The 15,723-nt window shown below is 40.7% G+C and overlaps 1 protein-coding gene across 1 annotated transcript in view; it reads left to right on the plus strand.

Moving 5' to 3' along the window:
- Positions 1-2,336: 2,336 nt before the first annotated feature.
- cdh18a (cadherin 18, type 2a) overlaps positions 2,337-15,723 on the plus strand; it is a gene marked incomplete at its 3' end in the record, with an annotated part of 30,892 nt that continues 17,505 nt past the window's right edge. Inside the window, exon 1 of the mRNA XM_030410741.1 lies at positions 2,337-2,553. The remainder of the gene's footprint in view (positions 2,554-15,723) is intronic.

Here is a 15,723-nt window from a genome sequence, read left to right on the forward strand (position 1 = left end):
GGATTATTTAAATTTAAGACAGGTAGAAAACAAGTATTTGCAATTATGACAGTAGGCTTCTGCTGATTTAATGCAGCCGACAGACACAGATCAGACACATGCTTCTATCATCTTTTCAAGTTTAATTATTTTGCTAGCTGGAGTAAATTATCATAGTCATTTAGTTTGTTGTTTATATAAGACCTGTGGCTGGACTAGTCAAAATTGCGCTACAGTTTCATCAAAGCTGCATTCTGGAGTTATGAAAAAAGTTAAATGATACAGCTCCCAGGTCCCCCCCTTATTTTTTCATTTAAAATACCTGAGTTGTTTGTTGTTTCAGCATTCTCACTAAATCTAGCCAAATACTATGTTGGTCATCCGGACATGTAGGTGGCGCAGTTGCAAAAAACGTCCCAGAACTGCAGCCTCCTCCAGCTACTGCAGGACCGTAACATTGATCTACTCATCAGTCATAACACACAAACATAATATTCAGACTGCGATGTAGTGTGCATATTGCCTGACATAAGCTTTTTACATTTGGTAATTTAATTTATGCCTTAAAAATTATATAAATGATTTTATCTGTGAAAATTATTTGGCTGAACAAAACATGCAAGTTTCATGATATTTAAGGTGATAATCCAAAATCAAACTGACAAATCCCACAGGCTTTTTGCCGAGGGGATGCTGGGATTTTGGATCATTGCTGAAAATTATCCAATACTGAAAAATGCTGTGAGACATGTAAATAATTTGCCAAAATCAAACAAAGCTATCATAAGGTTATGACCACACTTAAGTGCTGTAAATCTATAAATTGTAAAGTTCAAGTTAAAATATTTTACAACTACAGTCCACCTGTAAAAATGAACAAGTGAGTAAATGAGTCTCTGTGTGCAGTGTTCAGCATGATAACATTTAATATCCCTGACAACTTCTTTAGTCTCATTTAGCCACTTGTTAGCAACCGACACGACACGTAAGGGCTTTATAATTCAATTGTGGGACAATTTGGGAATTCGATGTGCAAAAATGTTAACTTGCCTCTTCCTTGTTTCCATCTTTTAGCCATGTTAAACTTATGTCTGGTACTTGCATTGAAAACATTGCAACAACACCACAAATATGGCTGAGAGATCAAGTTCAGCGACCGGAATTAGCTGAGGTAAAGTTGAGCGGACAGCTCATGGGTACCTGTCACTGAAAGTAGCTACACCCCTAATTATGTGTAACTTTACGGCTTAGTATATTTCAAACATAGGTAAATTAAAATTCACATGTCGTCTCATGGGGATAAATAAAGCTCTGTAAAGCCGAGGGAAGCCGGAGGTTCAGCTGATAAATCTTTGTACAATCATCAGTGACCCTTCACACTATTACTTTGTTTTTGCATTGTCATTTGATACATTAGTGTAATATGTTGAAATGTGTTTCCTCTTATTGAGACTGTAAGATTCTTGCAGCTCACTTTTCAATGCTGTGTCATTGCTGTGCTTGTGGTCCAGTCAAGTTAAGGCATAGAAAACATTTGGTTAGAGTTGAGATACATGCACAAACACAAATGGTAAAACAAATGGGAAAGGTAAAACATTTCCAGTGGTGTCACACTCACAAATGTGACACTAATGTGACATCAAAGCTGTGGTCACTGGCTTGACAGCCTTCTCATCTGTAACTACACCACCACCATCCCTTCACCCCCTGACATTAAAGTCAAGTCATAAACATGCAATTTGAACGTGTTATGACGTAAAGAAATATCAACATGGTACGTATGAAAGCATCAGTGGTTTTTAGAACGTCAACTGCCAATATTATTTTTTGGTGACTGGGCTGCCTGTCAAACTCCTTGGTGTTGGCAGCATTAAGCCAAATCTTAGAAAATACCTTAGTGAATAAAACAAACAGTGCTATACAGCAGTAATACAGTGCTATAACTGAGGAATGAGAGCAAAATTGTGTTATATCAGGATTAAACTTTAACAAGCCTTTTTAACAGAGACAGTGAACATGGAGAACAAGTGAAAGAGAGGTTAGTGAGCCAACTGTAGAGCAAACTGCAGAAATAAGTGTGTGGAGCCAATCATAATCACACCTTTATGTGATTTAGTGTTTGCAGCCACTGGTCTACCAGGTACGTGTGTGTGTGTGTGTGTGTGTGTGTGTGTGTGTTTGCAGCAGCCATTTGTGGTATCTCTTTGCAGACGCAGTGGCTGCAAGCTGGCAGAGTAGGAAAAGACAAACATATATATTTATATACTGTATATGCTTAACAGGGAGACAGGAGGGAGATGAAACCATGGAGCTGAATGGAACTGAAAGTGTGCGCGCGCGAGAGAGAAACAAGAACACAGAGGAGCAGGAGAGAGAGGGGTGGTGACAGACTGAACAGAGGCGGTCTTTTATTCTCCTTACAGCTACAACCACAGAGAGAGAGAGGGAGAGAGAGGGAGAGATACACTTGCTCGTCCACAGAGGCAGACAGATGCAGTGCAAGAGAGAGGCAAAGAGACAGATGAGAGTAGTGCAGCACGAGGAGGGGGAGTCCGAACGAATCGTCTACACAAGGTAACGACCACCACCCCATTCATCTTTACCCCTCTCGCTCTGTTTTCCTCTCATCTTTGCTGCCTTCGTTTTTTTTAACGCTCTTTATCTTTCTTTCATTCTTCCTTCAGTGCTGAGAAAATGTAATTTAGCTGCCGCAGCTGTTTCTCCTGTGCGTGTGTGTGTGAGAGAGAGCAAAAAAGTGCATACTGTAATTGGTATAGTATGCTGTCTGTTTGTGTGTGTGAGATGTAATATGTCCATAGTGTATGTGTTTGGAAGCATGTGCATGAGTGTAGATGGAAAATTCTTCACACTCCATATTTCAGACTGCTGGTTATGAGAAGAGATTATTCTGACTGTACATATGCTCGCCGTTAAGACACACACACACACACAAACACTGCTCTAGCCCCAGTAGTGTTCGACTCCAGGCAGGGCAGAGCTTAAAGGAAATCATTTGCACAGTGGACTGTGATCAATTCTCTGCAGTCTTGCATGCAAACCAGGCAGCTGGACGAATGCAGATTTTTTGAATGTCTGATTTTTATAAGCCTATACCAGTGTGATATTTTTAAGCTCTTCTGGCAGAGATGGTACTTTTCCCAAGAGTAAAACGAGTAAATCCCCTGGTGAATCAAGATTTGTCTTTCCCCGTATAAATGCAGCCAATTTGGACCAGCTGAAAAGTTTAACAGAGCTGAGCAGGATTGTCCTGGGTGATGTGATGATCTCCATTTGCTGGTTATTTTTTGCCTCCATGTTTGGCTCATGTCTGTGGTGTTCATGTCATGTTTAAAGAGATCCTTGATCTCTTGAAATGCAGTCTGCACTGTAAAGTTTTTCTCTCTCAGATTAGTTTTTTATATAATACTTGAGGGAAGCCCAGTTCTTAGTGTTTGTTCAAATGTGAAGTGTATTGGTGGTCTTCAGATCTACTCTATTCATACACCAATCCATCCAATGTATATACCCAATGACTGCAAATTCTTAAATTGTGGTCATTGCCTTTATTTACCCCAACTACAGTGATAATCAGCTCTTTATTTGGATCAGACCTGTATCAGCCTTTACTACTATCCCTATACCACTTTCTACTGCATTAATTGGCTTGAAGTAAGTTGAACCAACCCTTCAGTGTATTTTGGCAATTACAAACATTGTCGGGAGATCTTTTCTGACAATGTTGACAAGCTTCATGATTTACCATTATTTATTATTTGTTTAATTAAGTTATTCTAATTTTGTACTCAAAATTGACATCATTTACAAATTTCAAGGCGATTCTTAAATGGAATAATGATGTATAACTGTCGTGGAACCTGGGAGTCATATGTCAGAACTTTGACTGTTTCACAAGAACTGATTGGGGGGCTTTAAGTGACATGACTCAACAACAGAATGTTACTCACGTAACAAAAGTTATGTCGTTAACGTATGTTAAATTATTAAAAACAAATCGTTGTTGACTCTTGGTTTCAAACAAAACACACAACCCAGGTTCTGGAAGGAAAGTCAAGTGGACAGCCCATCCGACCACCCCGTGACTTGGACTTTACTTGCTCTTTATACTACTCCACTAGAGAGAAGCTTCCAGAAATGAAAGCTAGAGGGGTAACAACAGCAACACAGCAAGAAGCATAGGGCCACATTGCTTTTGATAGCAATTTATTTTTTTCTGTATTATATCATCATCAATACAGAGGCCTGGGCATGGCTGACTTATATTTTAAGGCCAAGTTAGTAACGTTCAACAAAAACGCTATAGGATTTTTCAGTTGGATTATTCAAGTGTATATTACTGCAAGTTATGTTTAAAAACAAAATCTTTAAATACAATACATTAAGATGTTTCTTTCATTGTAAAAAGTGTCAGTTTGTCATGGCATCGCCGCAAAGCATTTCTGACTCGTCTGTTTTCCATGTTTTAAGTGCACCCTGTCTGCTTCCATGTCTGAAGCTCATCTCACCTCCCGCCATATTGATTATAGACATATTGACAGTAAACATGTCAATTTTTTACAAATCATTAAAGTAAATGATGTCCGCTTCTTTGCTGTCTGTGGAGAAAGTTGCATTACAGGACTGTATATCTCTGTGCAACACTGTCTACAACATAGTTTTAACCATTTGGACAGTTTAAGGACATTTATTTGTATCCATTTCTTACAGTGATAAATAATGTTTATTTGAACATAGAGCGGTAAAGTGAAATCTGATCACAAGGGGTCACTCAAAAAGCACATTTAGTCGCATGTTAAAGGGATAGTTCGTGTTTTGTGTGGGGTCATATAAAGTACATACATACATAAAGTACAGTCAGTCTGTTCCCTACTGTAATTGCTGATCAGCGAAGCCTCAGTTTGGAGAAGCAATGAGCCGCTCCAGCCCAGACGCTCAGCTTTGTACTGCAGTGAACAGAGTCCAGATGCAAAGCGAATTTTAACCACCTAAAACAAGGCTCACCTAAAAAAATCTGCCAGGTCTGAATTGACGGGCTTGAAATCTGCCAGGTCTGTTCAGTCGTTTCACTGATAAATCCAATGTAAGCAGCCTCTCTGTCTCTCTCAGAACACAGCTGTTTGCCTATTATTTATTTATTCACTTTTCTCCCTTACATTAGTTAGGGCTTGGGTAAATTATTTTAGAGACCCCGCAAACCTCAGATTATAACTCTTTCTTTTTTGGATTCCTGTTGATTTAATTTGTAAATACTATTTTATTCAAATGTGAAAAGTACTGAGTCCTTTCAGAGAGCAGCTCAAAAGGCCTCCCCACCAGAGAGCACAATTAAGTGGTGTGTCCCCTCAGAGTTGCCGTGGGGCAAGAGTTGTTGCTGTTCATGATTTGTGGGGAGAGGAAATGAAAAGAAGCATGTTGCTGCTCAGTGCACTAATATTACATCTCCATGTCCCATTTATAATTTTCTTATTAAACAGCTCCATTAGGAGAACCCAAGACACTCGGTTAATTTGTGGCAGCAGTAGCCCCATACACACTGCCCTTTGAGTGCAGGGATCCTGCACTAATTCTCTGCATCCTCCTCTGTGTCAAGTTTCAGTTGAGGCGAGGGGTGAAACTTTGCTGTGGCACAGCAGAGGCGAAGTGTACCTATGTGAATGGATAAGCCAGCAGTGCGGAGCGAGGATCTGTCGATCTGATGGTGTTCATAGTCTGATAACTAAACAGCTCATCACTCAACTAAATAAAGAGAAATGTACCACAAAGCAACGTTACAGGACCAAACAACAGTACCATAGTAGCTGGTATATAAGAGGAAAAAAATACCACAGTTATACGTGGAGAAGTATCTGTCATCCTGTCTGTCCTAGCGACTCTTCCTCACATTTCTGCACAGAAAACAGTGTCTGTCCCTGACAAAAAACTTTAAATCACCAAGTGTTTGTCTGCCACTATTGTACTATCAGCACCATGGTCAGCCCTCCCGACTGAGACTTCAGTGAACTTCCCCCAGAAAAGAGTCAGATAGGGTCCTGTTTACTGATGGCAATTATGTAATTATGTAATTTAGAGCGATAAACGTAACTTTGTCATGATGGGTCAGGATAACACATCATAACAGCATCCCTATGATTATAAACAGCCCATGGCTTTACGCTGGAGCTGCTTGGTTCTTTGTGAACAAACAAGGGCAGATAATTGTAGTTATGGACATGTGGTGCAGAGACAAGGACACTTTTAAACCTAGCACAGGGATGTATGTTGGTGGTAACTGTAGGATACTATGGTGTGCGGTCCTGACATGGGCAGCACCATAAATATATGATGTAGGAGACACTGCTCACACACTACTTTGATATATATATATGATTATTAATCACTAGCAATTAATATTACACTCGTTAAAGGGGGCACCACCTCCGTGTTTAGTTATTGGAATAATCCGGAGGACATTATTCCAAACCCCTAACTGTACCAGTTGGCTTGGACAGTTAGAGTCCATTCAAAATCAATTTATTCAATATCAATCAATATTCAGTCTCAATATTCTGAAGTAGTGAATTCTTTGCACGTATCCATCGGTTCTCCATATTAAAATTAAGTTCCAGACAAAGACAAACGATTATATGTTTATTGACTAAATAATTTGGGTAAAATAAAAGACATGACAATTTTAGACGAACAACAGATAACAGAAAATGTAAAGACTGCAATTAGGAAAGTAATAAAGTCGTGTGACCGTCGGTAGATGGTAAAGTTAAAGGGTTGGGTTTTTATATATTAAATATTACGGGAGTAATCTTTTAATACTAACGAGACCCTAACCTCAATTCTTTTAAGTTCATAAGATAGAAGTTAGAACTTTGACAGAAGTCAGAACTTTAGACAGAAGTCAGAACTTTAGACAGAAGTCAGAACTTTAGACACCACTCATTCTCACGTGTGTGGATCCAGCTGTATGAAGACGTTCAGCCTGTTTTGTCTGGGCGTCAGGAGGCACTGAAGCTTGGTCTCTTTGAGAGTTCTGGGTTGGACCACGGCACGGCGCGTCGGTCCAGTAGCCAGAGGGAAGGCCGGTACTCTGTTGAGGGACTCTTGGTCCGAAGGCCCAGCGGGTTTCCGCCTTGGGAGCGCTGGGGGCAGAGTTGATCTCGGCTGGGAGCACACAAAGGCTCTATTTACGGAGACTCCTTGCACGGCTTCTGAGGCAGACGATGGACTGCAGCGTTCTTCATCAGATGATTACAGTCTTGAAAAAGACTTTTGTTGGTGGTTTCAAATAGTGGTAGTCAAGTTCTGATTCTGAAACTAATTCAACTTCTTCTGGATCAGGCGGTGATACTTTAACAGTATAAAATCAAAAAGAAAAGAATTTGTCCTATTAAAACTTGAATAAAAGTGAATACTTAAAGTAGGGATTCAATTCGCTTGTCTTAGCTTGTTGCAAAAATAAAAGTAAAGATTACTTTAAAAATAAAAATAAAATAAAAATGAAAAACAAAGAAGAGAAGAAAGAAGAAGAGGGAGAAGAGGACAGGGGGAGAAGAGGACAGGGGGAGAGCGTGTCCGGAGAAGAAGAGCAGAAGAGCAGGAAGAGAAGAGGAATGAGAGAGTGTCTCTTTTTATGACCTGTAGCAGGGGCTGGCTGACAGTGTCACACCTCCTGTGATCTGAGTTGAGGCTCCCAAAAACTTAATCTAACTATACTATTGTATTTAATGTTTTGAAATCATGTGTTAACCTTCCCAAAACTTCACCATCTTAAAAGTCGAATGTTTGCCTTCGTGAAAAGATGCAACATGATAATGATCATTTGTCATTCAAAAGAATTATAACCTGATTAAGACATGAAGCACTTAAGTATACAACATATGACAATAAAGTATACAACACACAGTAGAACCAAGGACTTATACATATTCCTTGTATTTCTATCTTTAACAAAACATATCAGACATTTAACTGGTAAATAATACAAGTATTACACAAGGAATGATGATCTTCAAATCTCTCCTCCCTCGACAAAGGGGAGGGGGTTTCCGTTGACCTCAAACTTATTGAGTAATAAACTTCATTTGGGCTTCACAATAACATAAGAAAGATCTGTTGAATGACAGATTTTTCTATTTCGGGATCCGTTAAATTTAAGAAATTGAGATGTAGTTTATTTGTTATTTAAGACTTTTGGGTGAGAACAGAAGACTGAAAGGGCGAATGGTATGTCAGACCCAGGAACAACAACGATCGTAAATAACAGTTGGACATGTGAGGAGAAGAACACACAGATAAGGTTCCCCATTAAGCCTTCCCCCACTGGAGAATGTTCCAGAGGGAGAGAAACGTAGAGTAAAACATCTTAAATCACCACATCTATGTTAGAAACCAGTCCTTCTTCCTTTTGGTGTGACCAAAGAAAACTCCATTGGGCTTGACCTTGTTTGACCTAGGGAAAAGGGGTTCATCTTCTTTGGAGGAAGAGGAACAGACCAGATGTGCTTTGTCGTTGTAAATTACAAAGAAGATCTCTGGTGATCTGTTTATTGCAAGAAAAACAACATCTTCCCACTCTGTGGAGAGGAGAGGAATTTGCCAGGCCAGGATATGGGGGCTTTCAGTCCCAAATGCTGGAAAAAGGAGTTGATTTGGGTTAAAGGTAATCATGGCCAAAATGAGACCACTTTATGATGCAGAGACAACGGCTTGTGTTCCTACATAACGGTGGGAAACACCTGCAGCTACAGTGGTGAGCTGAAAAGCAACAGCTACCTTTCAACAACACTGAGGGCACACACTCAAAGTCATGTCATTGCCCATCATGATGGTTCACTGCATTGTCATATGTCAATTTGGCAGACACTGCCCAACCCTAATGGTCGAGGGCAATGACTATCAACAAAAAACATAAAATGAAATATACATATTTACACAGCCATAAACCCACATTTATGACTAGGAAATATTGCATATCTTCACTGCCTTTTACTGTCAGCTTTATGTAGGTAGAGTGAACATGGTGGGAATGGGAACAAGATGAAGTTTTTTAAACTTCTCTTAACTGTCAGTTGAGGCCACTCTGGCTGTCAACATTCCATATCGTACACACTAATGTAAAGATCTGAAAATTGTAAAATAATTATGAATATTGTATTCCGTATGATTGTTGTGACGAAGTTGAAGCCCTAATCGTTGTGAACATTTCAAAATTTGAATGGGTTTTCTGATTGACTTCCATCATAATGAAGTTTAAAAAAAAAGTTGAATATTTTAAAGTTTTAATGGGATTTGAAAGATCAATCTTCACATTTCAAAGTTTGAATAGAGTTTCTAGCTGAAAGCATGTATGAGTAGTTAAGAGTTGAAAGTGCTTGAAAAAGAGGGCTTTTTGGACATTCTGCTATTCATTTGCCCTAATTGAGCTCAATAGTTTGGTGTTTGAATGGAGTTTCTCTTTTGACAAATGTGTAAGCAGTGAAATGCCAAAAAACACGGTGGACTAATAAAGTATAACAAAACACGTGTTGTGAGTCCCTCCAACATTTGCAATACAGAAAACATTTCTGACAAACAAGAACAGTGTGATGTCTTTAACAAGCACTTTGTTGCTGAAGGCGATTTCTTTAAGAATTCTGGTTTATCAGCTATTGACTCAGTTTGTGATGCTCCTACTATCTCAGTTAGCTCTAGACCCTGTAGTTTCTCATTTAGGCCCTTCTCTGGTCACAAAGTATTTAATGCCCTGAGTGGCATTGGTCCTGAAATGTCTGCTGGTGCTGATCAGTTGGATCCACAACTTTTTCTACTAGCTGATCCTGTTATAACAGATGCTTTGATGCTTATTTTTCATTTAACTTTAATAACTGGAAGTATTCCAACTGTGTGTAAAACTGCTTGTGTTTCTCCATTGCCCAAGTGTGGTCCTGTGGATGACTTAGATAATTATCACCCAATCTCTAAACTGCCTTGTTTATATATGCTACTGCTACTTATAATACTAGAGCGGCTTGTTATTAGTCAATTGAAAATGTTTTTAGCTACTTTTATCTAATATTCCAAATTTTCATCAGTCTGGCTACAGATCTGCATGCAACCCTTTGACAGCAACAATTCAAGTTGTCAATGATATTGTCCATGCTTTAGCTGACAAACTAGTCTGCTGCTCTATTTGTTGATTTATCTAAAGACCAATGCACACACAGTATTCCGCCCCTCCCACACACCGCACTGATTCGCTAGCACACCGCCAATCAGAGAATCCAATGGCTCAGACAGCTGACAGCCAACCTCCTCAGACTTTGCATGTCGAATCGGATCAGACAACGTCCCAGCGGCTCCGAAGGCTTCCGACGCAGCTGAACACACCAAACACATTAGTTGCCGACCTCGTCCGATTCTCTTCAAACGCTTCAGATGTCCAACGGTTGGGCCGGTGTGTTCCTGCCTTAAGGCATTTGACACAGTGGACCAGTCATTACTTTTAAAGCACCTTGAAACCATTGGTTTTGACAGGAAATCCCTTAATTGGTTCAAAGCTATTTTTCAGGCATATTTCAAGCTAGTGGATAGTTATCAGTCAAATTTTGTAAGTGTATTAAAAGGGGTTCCTCAAGGATCCATCTTAGGCCCTATTTTATTTACTCTTTATATTATTGATTTTAGTTTGGGAATACCAGTAATTCATGCCTATGACACTGTCATCTATTCAGTCGCCCCCTCTGCTGATCTAGCTCTTGAAAACGTACAGTCTCATTTTGACATTATAGAGCAAGCTCTGATTTACCTTAAATTATTATTAATCCGATCCTTGGTTACAGACAGTAGTATATCTGCATTGAATGGGACTCCTATTGAAAGGGTTTCTGGTTACAAATATCCGGGCAACTGGATAAATGATAAGCTTGTTCAGGCCACTTTCTTACCTGTTCTAGATTATGCGGGTGTCATCTACATGCATGCTGCTCTCTCAACATTGAAGCCCCTTGATGCAGTATATGATTCTGCACTCTGTTTAACTACAGGTGATGGGTTTTGAACTCATCACTGTGTTTATTTACAACAAAGTTGGATGGCCATCTCTATCTGTAAGGAGGGAATAGCACTGCATGCTTTTTATCTACAAGGCCCTGCTGCATTTTTTACCTATCTATGTCAGCAATTTTATCTCATTTAGAACTTGTACTTTGCACACTCGTTCACAAGAGACCTTGACTGAAAGACTGCTTTTCAGATCTATGCCCCTCAGAATTGGAATGACTTACATCGTGCTCTTGAACTAGATCATCCTTTTTCTTTAGATAGTTTTAAATGCCTATTGCTCAATTTTTGGCAGTCTGAATGTAATTGTGAATTATGATCATATTGTGTATGTTTATTTGTGTGTTTTGTAATGAGGGCGTCATTGGAAAAGAGAGCTTGGTCTCAATTGACCTTCCCTGAATATATAAATGATTCAATCAAATGTCTTGTGTTGTGTTTGAGGTAGTGTGTCCTCTCCGAGTTGCCATAAGGCCACCACAATGCAGGTGTTGCGGAGTTCTGCTTTTGACATGAGAGAAAAACAAAGAAGCGGTTGCTGCTGAACATCTCTATGGCCCTTTTATTTTTAAACTTGACAATTTGGCCACACTGTCTTATCTCATCATGTCATCTCATCTTGTTCAAGTATTGTTTGTCTTCAAACATTTGCCAGACCCTCCACAAAGCAGCCAAGAACACATGTATTACCATTCAAACTATTTACCTGTACCAAACTAAGTGGAAAATCACATCTAAATGTTATTTTTTTTCAACTGGCTAAAAAAGCATAATCCAGGTATGTAAGGCAAATTCAGTTTAGAGTTGGTGACTTACAGAGCACACATATACAGCATGCAACAATGAGAAGAAGATTTAGGGCTCTATCTTGCACGAGCAATTGACTTTGTACACTGGCGCTTGTATAATTCCTATTTTGCATTCGACGCACATTGGAATTTTCCCTCCACAGACGCACGTCCTTAAATTAGGGAATGAATTTGCGCTCCCGGGGGCGGTTCAGCGAAAAGAGGAGGCGTGTTCCGGCACAAACGTTCACTGGTGCTATTTTGTTGTTTCAGAAAACAATTCCGCAACAGACCAGGAAAAACCTAGTCTAAAGTCAATGGCGCTTATTCAGATGCTTTTTTAAGGGCGCATGCTTGGCCATAATGTAGCGTGTGCTCAACGTGCATACACTTTGCTTCTCTCATCTACAAGGAAGCAGTTCCCATTTTTGCAAACCATACAAAAAAAAGTTGAAAAGATTTAAACAGAAGAACTAATTCTTTTTCCCTCTGATATGCAAGGCGCCCGCTGTAGCAGTGAGGGTCCAGGAGTGGCAATGCGCGATGTGCTCCTAGTGGAGCAGGTGGACGGAGATGGAGTGGGAGGAGGAGGAAGGGGCACAACAGGAGCAGGTTGTGCGTTTGGAGACGTGAGGCGATGCGCCTGAGCGGCTGCAGCAACATCGCCACCCGGTCAAGATGGGCATTAATACCTTGCCGCATCCCGGACAGTGCGGTCCGGTCTGACAATGCTGCCACGGCGTGTAGTGGGTCTAGATCCTCTGCACCTTGGTGTTTGCGCTGCTCCCTCCTCAGCTGGCCCTTGCGCACTGCTCCCGAGGCCTGGTGCGATGTCCTGGGGATGCCAGCCGTAGAAACAATTGTGGCAATTTCCTTCCACGCCCGTTTAACCAAAGCTAATTTGGATGGGTTTCTCCCATCCCCATACAATGCCACTTCTTGGTCTTTTACGGCCCTGACGAGAACGTCGGTCTCCTCGGCTGTGAACCGCTCCTGGCGTGCGCCTGGCAAATTCGCCATTATAATAGCAATCCGGCATGGAACAAGCGCGCCTGCTTTTAAAGGGAATGTGAGATGACGCTCTGATTGGTTTATTGCACGTTACGCCCAAACCACCCCTATAAGTAATGTAGCTATTCAGACCAACCCATTTTAGATTTGCGTCGGGTGCAAGAGTCATTTATCCCGCCGGCATAATAGCAACAGCGCCTGAGATCCGCCCACAAAGCTACTTGCGTTTTGCGTTTGATACTTGTGTTTCAGATCGTTAAGATAGAGCCCTTAATGTAAGCCAAGCTCTGGATCATATATTTGCTGACAACGAGGCAAAGGACACACAGCAGCATAGAGATACAGATGAGCAGGTTTCTGAGGAGGGAGATGATGTTGAGTATCAACTGGCAGACACAGACACATCTGATCAGTCTGATGAGGAGGTCACTGGTGCTGAAGCTGCTCCTGCTCCTGCTGAAAAGGTTTGCTGTGACAAGAATAAGTGACATCAAGTTTTGATCTGTTTAAGCCATTGTCACTAATAAAATTCATTATTGCCATGACAAATCTTGAAGGAAAAAAGTCCATGGCAACATGTGGAATATCATTGATGAGGAATACCTGGATGCCTACATTGGTGTTCTTCTCCTTGATGAAGTGTATAGATCCAGCAATGAGGCCACTGATTGTCTCTGGGATGCGTTGACAGGCAGGAATATTTTCTGGGCAACAATGTCACTTCAGACTTTTCGAATCCTCAGATTTGTCAACATCCCCATCAGGGATGTCTCGGAGAGATGGGTGCAGCTCCTTCCACTTATGTTCAACCCGGGGCCAGAGGTGACAGTAGATGAATGTTTTCTCCCTCTCCATGGAAAATGCCCCTTCCGGCAATACATGCCCAGTAAGCCAGGCAAATATGGCATGAAAATCTGGGCAGAAAAAAACAGCTATGCATGGAATCTACGGATTTACACAGGCAAATCTACAAGCGGCATCCCTGAAAAAACACAACATCACGGCTATGACCTTGGACAAGAACTTCTCAGGAGGAATCCTGAGAAGAATTCATACTGTCCAAAAAATGACAAAATGTGACACTGATGTCTATACTGATGCTAATGTCCACAAAGATGCAGCTGTGTCATCAGGAAGTGACAAAAAGCCCATAATCATCCTCGACTATAACAAAAACAAAGGAGGACTGGACAAGCTGACTGCCAACTACATTTGCCAGAGAAGGAGATGGCCAGTGGTTGTGTTTTACAACAAGGGTGGACTCAACCAAAAACAACAAGCGGAGAATGTTTCTTGAGGAGCCAGGAAGTTTCCTTGTCAAGGCACACATTGAGCAAAGGGAACGGGTGCCCTGAGACCCAGCCACTGCAGCCTTGGTCAGACAGCTGCAGAGCTCACCAAGCACTCCGTCCACGCCCATAGCAACACGAAGAGCATCAGCGCCAGCATCCTCCTCAGCCAGCCCTGCCTCATCATTAACCACAACAGCCACAGCCTCAACCCCAGTGAGACCACCTGATTCTAAAAGTAGCCAACCGTCCCTTGAAAAACGGAATCGTCCCGTATTTAGAAACAAAGTTACGTGTCCCGTATTGAGCTTAAAAGGGACGCACTTTGTCCCGTATTTCCGTGAGAATCAAAATGGTCTTTAAAATGTCAATGGAATCAATGAATGACAGGGCGTTTTATACGAATATTTACGGTAATCTTACTGCCAGCCCTCTCCTGCTCTGTGACCAATGAGCCGACAGCACACTCACACATGAGAATAACAATGCAGAATCAGGCTCTTCTCATTGGTCGAGGTACTGTCGCTTGCAAGAAGATACCGGAAGACAAGAGACTGAGGCAACTGGCAAAACAATCCAGCATGGCTCACAACGACACAGGTTCACAGGACACTGCAGACGGTACGCCTTCCACCACAAGCAGTAACGTTACTCCCCCGATAAAAAAAGAAAAGGCTGCAAAAATACAGACTCAAATGAGAAAAAGAAAACGTGGCTGAAAAAAGTGTAGATAATGTCTGCTGGTGCACTTTTTCTGTAGCCCATGGTGAACTGTTTGACGTGAAACAGCATGCATGAGCCTCACGTGTAGACCCTAGTGGTCTACACGTGAGGGACAACCAGGTGGACCCTTGACTGGTTTGTTGTCCACCAGGCAACACCAGAGGCAGATATGGTATGTAGAAAAAATAAGAATGTTTTTTAAGTCCAATAATTGTCAGAATTTTGTGGCCAAAAAAATGCTGTGATAAACACATACAATTGATAGATGAATACATAAAATAGATAAATAATACATAAAAGTAATACATAGATGAATAATTGATAAAGAATACACACTATACTATACATACATATATACAACCTTACACATGTCAGTTCAAACAGTCCATAGATAGATGTGATGTGCATAATTTATACTGCACAGGCAGTTGATATACTACACATGAACTATATATCAGTAAGAAAGTAACAACTTTCTATTGTTTTCTGTTATCTTATACTGTTTTCAGTTAAGCAGGACAGTTCTGTTAAATAAATAAATATTTATTTTATTCTGTCAAGTTAAGCAGGACAGATTTCTGTTTAAAATATCTTTTATTTGGCACAAAAAAATTAATTGTTGAATATTTTTTTTTCTATGTATTCGTATCACTCAAAAACATGCATCAAACTAAATTCACATTCGAGTCAAATTATTTGGAAATCGTTTCACACACAAAAAGGGCCAAAAAAAAAAGTTACCAGCCATCCGGGGGGGGGGGGTGTCCCCTATTTATTTTTCAGGGAGTTGGCAACCCTAAGTAAGAGGTGTCAGGTCTGCCCTAGCAATAAGGACAGAAAGACAAACACATTGTGCTTCACTTGCAAAAAATATCTCTTCAAAGAAT

This window comes from Sparus aurata, unplaced genomic scaffold, assembly GCF_900880675.1.
Source record: "Sparus aurata unplaced genomic scaffold, fSpaAur1.1, whole genome shotgun sequence".
Classification (NCBI taxonomy): Eukaryota; Metazoa; Chordata; class Actinopteri; order Spariformes; family Sparidae; genus Sparus; species Sparus aurata.